Raw genomic sequence first — 11,613 nt, 5'->3', positions numbered from 1 at the left:
AGCACACCAGGGGGATGCCTAGTAGTGTATTACTTAGCTCCGGGAAAGTTCCTTTGTGAAGCCTTGGTGAAATATATGTGGAGCATAGGTTTAGGTTTCCTCCCTCCCAAGTCCCTGCCATGGCCACAAACCTCCCCAATTGGTCCTGCCAGGTGCGGCCCAGTATTAAAGGCACTGAGTTATTAACCCGGTTCGCCATCCCCCTGGAGTCTGATGTGAAGCCCACATGTGCCTGTAGGGTGTATCCAAACCTATTCAGTACCAGGTAGTGGTGGCCTCGCAAGTGTGTCTCCTGTAGGAGGACGAAATCAGGGGAGTGTCTGCGTAAATATTGCAGGACTGTAGTCCGCTTGATCTTGTCTCCCAGCCAATTTACGCTCCATGACAGGATTTTTAATGTTGTCGTGGGCTGTGCAGCTGTTATTTTATACGGGTATTTAACAACTGCCCTCTCTCCGTCAGTGCCTTCCCTAGCGCTCCTCCGTGACAAGCTGCTTTCTATTTCCTGTCTGATGCAGTGATTTTTGGGCTGGATCGCAGAAAATATCAAAGGTTGTGCGTTACATTAAACTTCTGAAATTAGAACCCACCATGAGATCCCGCCTCCCTGCTGCCCTGCACTGTAGGTTTAAAACTACCCTCTTCCCCAAATTGCAGAGCGCCTGTCGCCCAAATTGAATAATTGAACTATAATTTGGGGTTGGTGGGCCCAATCTGAACTAATACATTACTTGTACGTTACTTGTACATTACTTGGTTTAGAATGTTTCTGTGACAATTCCTCACCAGAGTTCTGTGTTGCCTGGTGATTACCCTTTCCTGTCTTGTGTTCTTAGAGTGTTTGGTGTTGAAATTTGTAACAGTTGGGGCTGCTGTGCAACTGGTGAAGTCTTGTCTTTGCTCTACAACCGTGTAGCCAACTAATAAACATATTAACTTACCTTGGCTCCAGCGTTGTCACTACAAATTGTTGGCGACGATCTGGCTACACGGAAAGAACCTTCTGCGTGCTGTTTTGTTTTCAATTGCTCTTGCTGCAGGTCTTCGCACCTCAGCGCTGTCTCTTATGGTGATATCTGCACCCTTCTTCATCCTCAAGTTCCTGCCAACCCCAGAAGCTCTTCGGCGTCCACCTGGTCGTGTGAAATACGCCGCTAAGTCTGCCAACTCCAGCAGCTCTTCGGCGTCCAACTGATTGGTTGAACTTTGCCACGAAGTCTTCAGTTCACTCCTGTCGCTGTGTCGTACCAGCGTCTGCCAACACAGAATGATTCATTTGTTTGGGCTGCCGTGGATGCCCGACAACTCCGGTAAGACCTTTCTTGTTTTTTAGGGGGGTTTCAAGCTGTGTGTATAACCGCTGGGTGGTTTCTGATGCGCGTGGACTTTTGTTGCCTGCTCGCGTAGTCACCATCACGCGAGCTCGAACTTCGGCAACGACTGCTGTTCACAGCACGCACTTTTCTACCCTGCCTGCCATCCCTAGCCAGCTGCACTTGGACTTTCGCTGTCTACTCGTGTGGTCATCATCACGCTTAAGCTCGAGCTTCGATAGTGATTGTTGTTCTTAGGATGCGTTCTTCCCTGCCTGCCATTAAAAATCCAGCCACAGTATTTGCGCATGTGAGGCCACGAGTCACCGCATTGGATATTAACTTCTCTTCCACATAGCACGTGTGAAGGGAGGCTGCTTGTTTAGTTTGCTAGCAACGCAGGACGCATTTCCTTAGCACTACGTGTATTTCCAAGCGTACTTCGCCGATACACACAGCATATTTCTTTATATTTAAAAGTCTGTCTGAATTTGAGAATATTTTACAAAAATGTATTTTAAATAAATGTCTACAGCAACTCTTATTAAACAGCGCATCTTTGCCAATGTGCACGGCTCTGTTCTTTTATCATCTTAATACTCTGTTTCCTGAGCATCTTCGCCGATTTACACGTATTGGAGATTTTGTTGTTTAACAGTGTCATTTTTTTGGGTTGTCAACAGCGCATCTTCCCTGATGTGCATGGCTGTGTTCTTTTATCATCCTAAAACTCTGTTTCTTGAGCATCTTAGCCGATTTGCACGGCTTAGAGATCTTGTTGTTTAACAGGGTCAAATTTGTTTCCTCTCGTTTTCATCACTGTTTGCACTATCCCTGTGCACTTCGCCGACACGCACGCTGTTGTTACCCAGCAATACTTGTAACTTACACTATTTCATTGCCAAAGTTATGTTTATACAATCACACAGCGTGTCTATTTTGTGCTAATTTCGCTGACACGCACAGCCTAACCTCATCAGTTTTTCCAACATCCTTGCATATCCAAATTTTCTTGTGCTCTATTAATTATTATCTTCAATTATGCAAGCTGTTACACCACCACCATCTTTTCTTGATAATCCTGGTGAACCACCAGTACGATGGGAAGTATGGTTTGATGCCTTCGAAACTTATTTTGGTGCTATTGGAGCATTCAGATTTTGCTCTGATAGGAAAAAATCTCTCCTTTTACACTCTCTTGGTTTTGAGGGCAGATCAATATTCAAACATCTTCCAGACAATCTGATGGGTGATTGTGACAATATTGATGAATATCAAGAGACTATCATCAAACTAAAAAATAGGTTTGACAAACAACCCAGAAAAGAAAACAAAATGATGGGGAGGATGTAGATTCTTATTTATCGGTATTAAGGAGGTTGGCAGTAGTGGGTTTGTTTGAAGGATTCACCCACCAACTCATTCGTGATCAATTTGTTTGTCAGTGTAAAGACAAACAAATAAGACAAAAGCTTTTAGCAATGGGTAATCCATCACTTGAAGAAACCATTAAGGTCGCAAAAAGCATTGAAATTTCTATTGTTTCTTTAAAAGGAACTTGAGGATAAGTCTTTAGAACCTGTTAATGCCATTGCTGTCACCAAACCAAAACAAAAGAGTGTGCTTGTCCAACAGATTCAGAGCTGGCACCTCTAACTGCTCTAACACTAATATTTGTATGCGTTGTGGAAATTCCCACATCACAAAGTTGGACGGTGTCCGGCATCTAATGTCACGTGCAACTACTGTAAAAAAAACTGGATACTTTGCTAAAGTGTGTCTTGAACTAAAACATTCAAAGAAATTGGTTGTATGTGCAGTTGAGTCTGAGGAAGACTCTGAGTCTAAAGTTGTCTCAATTATCTTTGACACTCCTGTGTGTGATTGTAACACATCTCTGATGATCCTTCTGAATGTATTGATCCTGTTGCCGAAGTCAAGGTGGAATGTAAAACACTTAAATTGTTAGTTGATTCCCGGAGCCAAGATCACCATGGTCACCCAACAATTGTTTAAGGAAACGTGGGGTGACAGGATTCTACAAAACCCTGACCGCTGCCCAGTTTCATATGAAGGACGCGCAGAGAGTTACTAGGATTTTTTAAAGATGATATGGAGTTTAAGGGTAAGAGGATAAGAGAGAAAGTTTATGTGGGTGTCAAGGGGCTCAACATACTTGGGTGGTTTCACCAAGGCCTATTTGGCATCATCCTTAGGCCGGGGGCTAAGGAAAAAATTTCTATTAATAGCTGTTCTGACAATGGTAAAAAATGGAAGGATAGTTTTCCATCTGTCTTTGGTGATAAATTGGGTAAGTATGAAAAACAGAGAGGTACCCCTTGTGAAGGCCAAGGGAAATAGGGTTATTCAACCTAGGTAAGAGAAAGGGTTCCCTTAAGGCACAAATAAAAACAGGTATAAAATAATGTACCTTATAACTTAACAAATACATACAACAAAATATGGAAAAGTTACAAGTTCATTTATTTGAATATATTAAAAAACAGTCATTAGGGATAACTAGACTAAATCCCTGAACTAAAACAAGATAAAATTGAAACAATATATATAATTGCGACCTGCACAATTACAAGCAGACAGAACAGTTACAACACACATTTGTTGGATACAGGTTTGTATATTCTTTCTCCGCACTAATGACACCAGAGTAGTATCACTACCAAATCAGCGTATCTATTATGGTGTTGGAGACTTGAATTATACGCTTTAGGTTGCGTCGACGCGTTTCGGTGATAACTCCTTCTTATAATCACCTTTATCAAGACATAAAATTTGTCTGCCAGAACCAGAGGGTATGTAAAATCGCCCTAGGATTAAATGTCATGCAGAGAATTAGCATCATTTTTAACTCAGTGGACTTATAGCATTACTGTAGTTAATACATGGAAAAAATCACAACATGTTCACTATTCATTGTCTTCTGTTATCTCTATTACTTATGTTGGTTACAATGAGCTCCATTTTTTTCTCTCTAGGTTAACATGTGCATTTTTTCAAAATATTAGACAAACCTTAAGAAAAACATAGAAACAATTTACTGGAAGTGGCTCATGGCTATTAACTTTATCGCTCAAAATTTGGCCACATGCTTTATCGACAATAAAAATTACTGTAAACAATTCTGTATTTTCCCGATTTATCTTGAGCTAACAAAGCAGTAAGTAAGGCTATTTATTCGGAAAACGTATTAATAACCTTTCCTAGGTAACCCAATTATACTACCTTGGTTCCACATAAAAAAAAAATTTTGTTCTAGAAACACAGGTAAGGGGCACGTGGGGCCTCAGATTTCACTAATCTTGAAACAGAAGGGGGGTACGGGTCCATTAAACCAGAAGAATTGTAACAAAGAACACCCAAGTTTCTGAGGTAGACGTATGGGGTAGTCATATTAATATCAGCTTACCCTGGGATAATATTGACGATCCTTTATAGGGATCACTTCGCGTTTCCTAATTGGAGCGTGGGCTTCTGTAGTCGCCTTATACAATGCTGCTGGTAGAAGTATATTTCTGTTTCTGTGGTAACATGGAGTTTTGCATTAATGCATATCTTATATAATGCTACATTGTTAGGGAAAGAAGAGATAGTTTAAATTCATGCGTACCTGTTCTGAATAAATGCGATCTTTTGTTGTCCCCCTGAACATGGAAGACCAAGGGAAATTGGTTGTGTTGTAGACCATAAGTGTTATATGCAATCAGGCCAAAATTGCCTGTGCCATAGGACAAGAAAGAAAAACCAAGGAATATTGGTTAGCTAGCGAGTTCTAACATAAAGCACAAACAATCAATAGCATCTGTTAAAAGGAAGTTACCATGTATAAATATAAATATCACGAATTCTCCACTTCTGGCGGGTTATGTTACAGGAGGTTGTGGTTATAATTCTCTTTTAGGCTTCACAAAGATAACCTAAAATCAATTTAAGATGTAATTTAGCTGTTTTATTAGCTTTAAGTTACTCTCCAGATATACTAATCCAATTAAGTAAGAAAATTAAGTTAGCTTACCTATGATATATGGCCAAATATAATGAGAGTCTACCTGTGAATGAATTATAGACAGGCAGTCAAAAATTGGAGCCATACTGGATTTAAATAAGACCTACAGTCTCTACTAATTTCCTTCAGAAATCGAAGTAAGGTCAGGATGTTCACTCACCTAGTTAGTAGATAAGGGTTCTGCTCTCTATAAGGGTCCGAGTCGTGTGTCAGGACTAGCAGAGTTGCTTGCGGTTATATCTATGGGACTGTTGCCTGATTGGATATTAAATCGACCAATCCGGGACAGGATACTGGATACTGAGTATGCTAATGAGTTTCTTAAAAGGATACTGAGTCTATTGGATCTAACTATCCAATCAGGGGACCCGAAACCTAGTTTCCTTTCTGGTCCGTAGTTTGAGCCTCTGCTCGTGAGACTGTTGCCTGATTGGATATTGAATCGACCAATCCGGGACAGAATACTGGATACAGAGTATGCTAATGAGTTCCTTAAAGGGATACTGAGTCTCTTGGATCTAACTATCCAATCAGGGGACCCTAAACATGGTTTCCTATTTGGTTCGAATTTTAAGCCTTTGCTCATGAGAGTATGCTCAGGAGGTCACGCCTAAACTAAACCCGAATGATATAATTTGTGGCAATAGGTGGAATTGTTCAGAGTTTTAAGGGCCAAAGCAATCTTCGTGCAGGAAGAAATAAATAAAGAAATTGTGCTCGTAGATAGACTGTGACGTCTACTGGCACATGATATGTTGATGCGTCAGGTGACTGTCTTAAAAGTGTCAGCCGCAGAAATAGCTGAAATCAGCAATATCGCTAAGCTGCAAAAATAAAAATTAAAGGTTAGAAGAGATGGAAACAATGTGCAGAACTTAAAAGAGCGAGACACGTGGTAGGATTAACCGCTAAAATACGCGTACTCCGTCAATCTAAGACAGAATTCTTGTTGGGAGCATATATTATTAAGTGAGAGAACTCACACTAGATAATCCGGTCATGTTTGAATCTCCCTAGATGTCATCCAAGGCAGATAACTGACATACCGATATCACAGTTGTTGTGCTAAAAAAAGCCCCCTCTAGGGGTGAAATAGTTCAAGTTGGTTATGGCGGTCGTGTGAGTTACGTAACTTGCTGAAAAGAATCAGGAACAGACCAGGGGATATTACCTAAAACCGTCTGTTGTCAAGGGAGAACGCCTGTATTATGAAACACGGGATGGGATGGAAAAATAGGGAGAAAAAAGGGGATTTAAGAATATTTTGAAGAACAAGGAAACCCTGTTTTTAAGGACCAAGTTCGCACAAAAAAACTACTGCAAATTTATATCTATTGCTACGCTGGTAAAACCACTCAATTCAAGTAATCTAAATATCTATAAGCATTTAGTCCAATCTTCCCTACTATTTAAGCCTTGATAGATTGTATTTAAGTTGCAAAAATACCACTGTTCCCTTATCTTTCTGGTCTTGTTGATATCACCACCTCTCCTATTGATTCTGATTTTTTCCAAAATAAACCACTTGAGGTCATCACACTGTGGTAAATAAAAATTCCTTTACCGGGACTGAATTTGATACAGAAACATTATAAAATAGCTCAGTAAAATGAGAGGCAGAATCCGTGATATTAGAGTTTCGGAATGGGCTTTATTCCAATAATCGATTATAATCGGATGCTTCAAGTTCCATCACCCCGGGGGTTCAGGAAGTGAAGTACACACTTTATTGACAAGAAATGACTTTTATAGTACATACATGACAATGAAGTAAATGCAGTAGGCGTAACAATTGATAAGGAAAATGACGAGTTGTTCTGCGTAACCAGAAATGGGTGTAATAAGGCGAAAAAAAGGAACATAATTGGTTGTGATGTCATGTATAGGTGGATCTATAAGATAATACTTGGCATGGATGCGCGCGCAGCAGTCTGACGTGTAATTGACGTGTAACTAGGGGGTGAAGGGGACTTGACATTTAGCTCTACATGTGGAGACAAGAAGTCTGGGGGGTCAAGTCAACCTAATCCCAAATCATATCTAACATCCTATGTTTAAAGAACTATGTTATCCATAAAAGAAGGACTCTCGGACAGAATCTATTCTATACTGACTGTGCGTGCGTGTACAAGCGTCTAAGTGTCTACACTGAATGCGAGGGGGTAGGAATATTCCATGGTAACAGGGCTATGAATTACTTGCATGAGGACAGAGAAGTTGGGCCTTTTTGCTTGGTAACTGGAAGAATGTTTACTTAAACTACTAGGCAGGAATGCATCGGCTGAGGGGGAGGCAGATAATTCGAAGGTGAAATACAGTTCTTGGCAGAGAATGGGCTGATGTCAGGCTTCGTGAGCTGCGCAGAGAATGAGACAAAGTTCATGGTCACAGATGCAGGCTCGGACTGGAGCTTTCAGAAGCAGAAGGCAAGAGGAGTCTTGATGACAGAATCAGGGCCTACTTGCCTGGACTGTAAAGTGGCATAAGTGAACCATATAAAGCCGATGGCCTTTCATATTTAGGAATGGAATATCCGGCCGATTCATGGCGGATCTGACAGAGGACATGTTGACGGTGGACGCACATGTGTTTGCGTCTTTATAACTGGAACTGGAGGGAACACACAGGTACTTGTGACATGCACATAGAACTGTTGGGGTCCAAGATAGGGGACATAACTGACCAGAAAAATCCATATTTCCACAACACGTATGTTTCAAAGCTTGGAAATGTTCAGTAAGTGGGGCATCAGGTTTATTTGTCCGTATTGCAGATTTGTGTTCCAGGACACGGATACGCAACTCCCTGCTGGTTTCTCCAACGTATCCCAAATTGCAAGGGCATAAGATTAAATATACCACGTTTTGGCTACGACAGTTGTTAAAGGTGGTAGGGGTTAGGCGTTTGCCATTGTATTCCACATTTTTGCCTGTGATACAATTGGGGCATACCGAACAAGTTCCACATTTATGGTTGCCGAATGCTAGCCCCCCGGTGAGGGTCGTTTGAGTTTCCTTGATGGGTTTATAAGTGTGAACTAGACTGTTCCGGATGGTTTTATTTCTGCGGAAAGAAAAAAGGGGCCTATTTAGTTGTTTATCCATATTAAAATTAAGAATTTTCCAGTTTCTATTGATGATATTTTTGATTTGATTGCTGACATGCGTATACTGTGTAACAAACACTAGTCTATCTAGAGTAGCGTCTTGTCTCTTATTGGGTTTGTTCTGGTCCAATAAACTGTCTCGATCATAAAAACGTGCACGTTTAAGTGCATTTTTAACAAGTTTCTTTGGGTAACCCCTAGCTAGTAATTTGTTTTTGGTATTGTCAGCGTGTTTATAAAAGTCATCAAGATTGGAACAATTTCGTCTCAATCTGAGAAATTCGCCAAAAGGCACATTGTCTTTCTGGGCTCGAGGATGGTTACTGGAGTAATGGAGAAGTTAATTTTTATCGGTGGGTTTGGTGTAAAGTTCCACCTTAAGTATACCATCCTCCTCTTTTATATTAATATCCAAAAAGGCTACCTTATCATTACTGTAGTGACCTGTAAACTTCAAATTGGGATCACCCAGATTCAACCATGTTAAAAATTCCTCATTAGAGCGGAGAAAGAATATACAAACCTGTATCCAACAAATGTGTGTTGTAACTGTTCTGTCTGCTTGTAATTGTGCAGGTCGCAATTATATATATTGTCTCAATTTTATCTTGTTTTAGTTCAGGGATTTAGTCTAGTTATCCCTAATGACTGTTTTTTAATATATTCAAATAAATGAACTTTTAACTTTTCCATATTTTGTTGTATGTATTTGTTAAGTTATAAGGTACATTATTTTAAACCTGTTTTTATTTGTGCCTTAAGGGAACCCTTTCTCTTACCTAGGATAAATTGGGTAAGATCCATGGATTCAAACACAAAATCATTGTCAAAGAAAATGCTATCCCCATGAAGCACAAACTTAGAGGAGTTCCAGTCAGTGTCAGGGATGATCTCGACAAGGATCTTAAAGGTCTTTGCGATAAGGGAATTATTGAACCCACAGAATCTTCCTTATGATTGTCCCTTTTGGTTGTGGTTCGCAAAAGGTGTGGCCAACTTAGGGTCTGTGTAGATTTAAGATCGCTGAACAAGGAAATTGGGTTGATTCCCATCCTTTGCCGAAGATTAATGACCTGTTTGCATGCATCAAGGGGGCTAAATGTTTCTCCAAATTAGATCTTGCCTGTGCTTATCACCTGATAGAGCTCCATCCTGAGTCACGGCATCTTACTGCTTTTATTTCTCTCCTTGGTACATTTCAATACTGACGTATGCCGTTTGGCTTGGTGTCGGCTGCCCCTGTTTTTCAGAAAGTGATGCAAGAATTGTTTAAAGGTATTGATGGTGTCCTAGTTTTTCAGGATGATGTTTTGATTTTTGCTAGGGATGCTTGTTCACATGATGTGACCTTACATAAGGACCTCAAACGGTTTAAGGAAAAAGGGTTGTTTTAAAGTCTGAGAAATGCAAGATTTTTTGTCCTGAGGTTGAATACTTGGGTCACTTACTAACTCAAGAGGGCATTAAACCTAGACAAGGTTTAGTGGAGGCAATAGTCAACGCTTCTGTCCCCGTTGACCGGGTTGGTGTTAAGTCCCTTCTTGTTTTATGTAGATATTATTCCCGCTTTATTCCCGATTTTGCCACCATCGTTCGACCTATCGGCAACCTGCTTAAAAAAGTTGTTAAATTTGTGTGGTCTGATGAGTGTGTTACAGCTTTTGATCTTATTAAGTTCTTACTGAGTAAGAGTAATGCTCTCAAACCCTTTGACCTAGACTTATCTTGCTGCATCACTATGGATGCAAGCCAGGTTGGTCTTGGTGCTATTCTTACACAAAAACATCATTATTGCAAAGATACTGTTGCTTTTGCATCTAGGGTTTTGAGAGACGCTGAAGTACACTATTCAGTTATTGAAAAGGAGCTCCTGGCTTGTTTGTGGGCCATTGAGAAGTTTCGCCCGTATATTTGGGGAAAACGTTTTATTCTCAGTGCTGGGGTCAACAAGTGTTGTACACCTAGGATTTTGAGAATGGTTTCCAGGTTGTTGCAATATCAATTTGATGTTGCTCATATTTCTGGAGGAAAGAATGGAAGAGCTGATTTCCTATCTCGTTTTCCTCAAAAGAGAGATGAATGTGATGATGTCATTTTCAGAGAATTGTGTGACGAGGATTGTGATGATTGTTTTGTGGCTGCTCTTGATTTACCAATTCCAGCTGTAGGTTCAGAATGAGAATGGAGAAATGCCTTGAAGGATGATACTTTACGCCAACAAGTTTGTGAATTTGTACATAATGGCTGGCCTAGGGAGAAAGTTTTGTCTCCTCTTCTCCAACCTTATTGTAAAGTTGAGGAGGAGTTGTCTATTGAGGATGGTTTGCTGGTAAGATGCAACAAGCTTGTTCCTCCTCCTACTGTAAGACAAGAGATCATCAGAAATGCTCATGAAGGGCATTTTGGAAGAGTTTGTTACTTATTGCTGTGTGTGTGGTGCTGCTGACAAGGGTCTTAAGACTGGGTACCCTCATTTACTGCCAATTGAGTGTCCCTCTGGACCTTGGATTAAAGTGGGCATTGATGCCATGGGTCCTTTTGGTAATTTGTCTGGTGGACTCAGATTTATCCTTGTGCTCATGGACTGTGCCTCAAAGTGGCCTGAAATCAAGCTTGTGAGGGAGGCAAATGCTTCTTCTATTGTTTGCTTTTTAAACGAAATATTTTTGAGAGAAGGATTCCCCGAAACTCTGGTCTCTAACAATGGGACTCAATTTGTGAGTGGGGAGGATGAAAGTTTTTCTGTCTCTTGCGGTATTAAACACGCCAAAAGTTATTTATACCACCCTCAAACCAATGGCCTCATTGAGCGGATGAACCGAGTGGTGGAAAGCATCAAGTGGGCAAAGTCTGGGAACCATAACATTGTTAAATCCTTACACAGTATGTTGTGGTTATATAGGACCACTCCTCATTCTTCTACCAGAATCTCACCGTTTGAGTTACTTAGCGGACGCAACGCTAACACAAGTTTCAGACCTGGTTGGATGAAGAAATGGCTCAAATCCGAGCTTGATTCAAACAAACTTATGGAGATTGTGAGATTTAATATGTCTGAGTCTCAAGGTAAGTTTAAAACTTGGTATGATAAAATAAAATTGTTAAGACTGTCCCATTGGTGGTTGGTGACATGGTCAAAATCAAATCTTCTATCCATGTTAAAAAACGGG

The 11,613-nt window shown here is 40.5% G+C and overlaps 1 long non-coding RNA gene across 1 annotated transcript; it reads right to left on the bottom strand.

Annotated features, from left to right (window-relative positions):
* Positions 1-3,778: 3,778 nt before the first annotated feature.
* On the bottom strand, positions 3,779-5,249 carry LOC146859376 (uncharacterized). The gene is made up of 4 exons (XR_014979766.1): positions 5,152-5,249; positions 4,942-5,049; positions 4,741-4,852; positions 3,779-4,141 (listed from the first exon to the last, which is right to left on the bottom strand). It is a non-coding gene; the product is annotated as an uncharacterized LOC146859376 (long non-coding RNA).
* Positions 5,250-11,613: the final 6,364 nt, after the last annotated feature.

The sequence above is a fragment of the Triturus cristatus genome, chromosome 3_2, assembly GCF_964204655.1.
Source record: "Triturus cristatus chromosome 3_2, aTriCri1.1, whole genome shotgun sequence".
NCBI lineage: Eukaryota > Metazoa > Chordata > Amphibia > Caudata > Salamandridae > Triturus > Triturus cristatus.
Note: the sequence above shows the minus strand (reverse complement) of the source record. Positions and strands in the feature narration are given on the sequence as shown.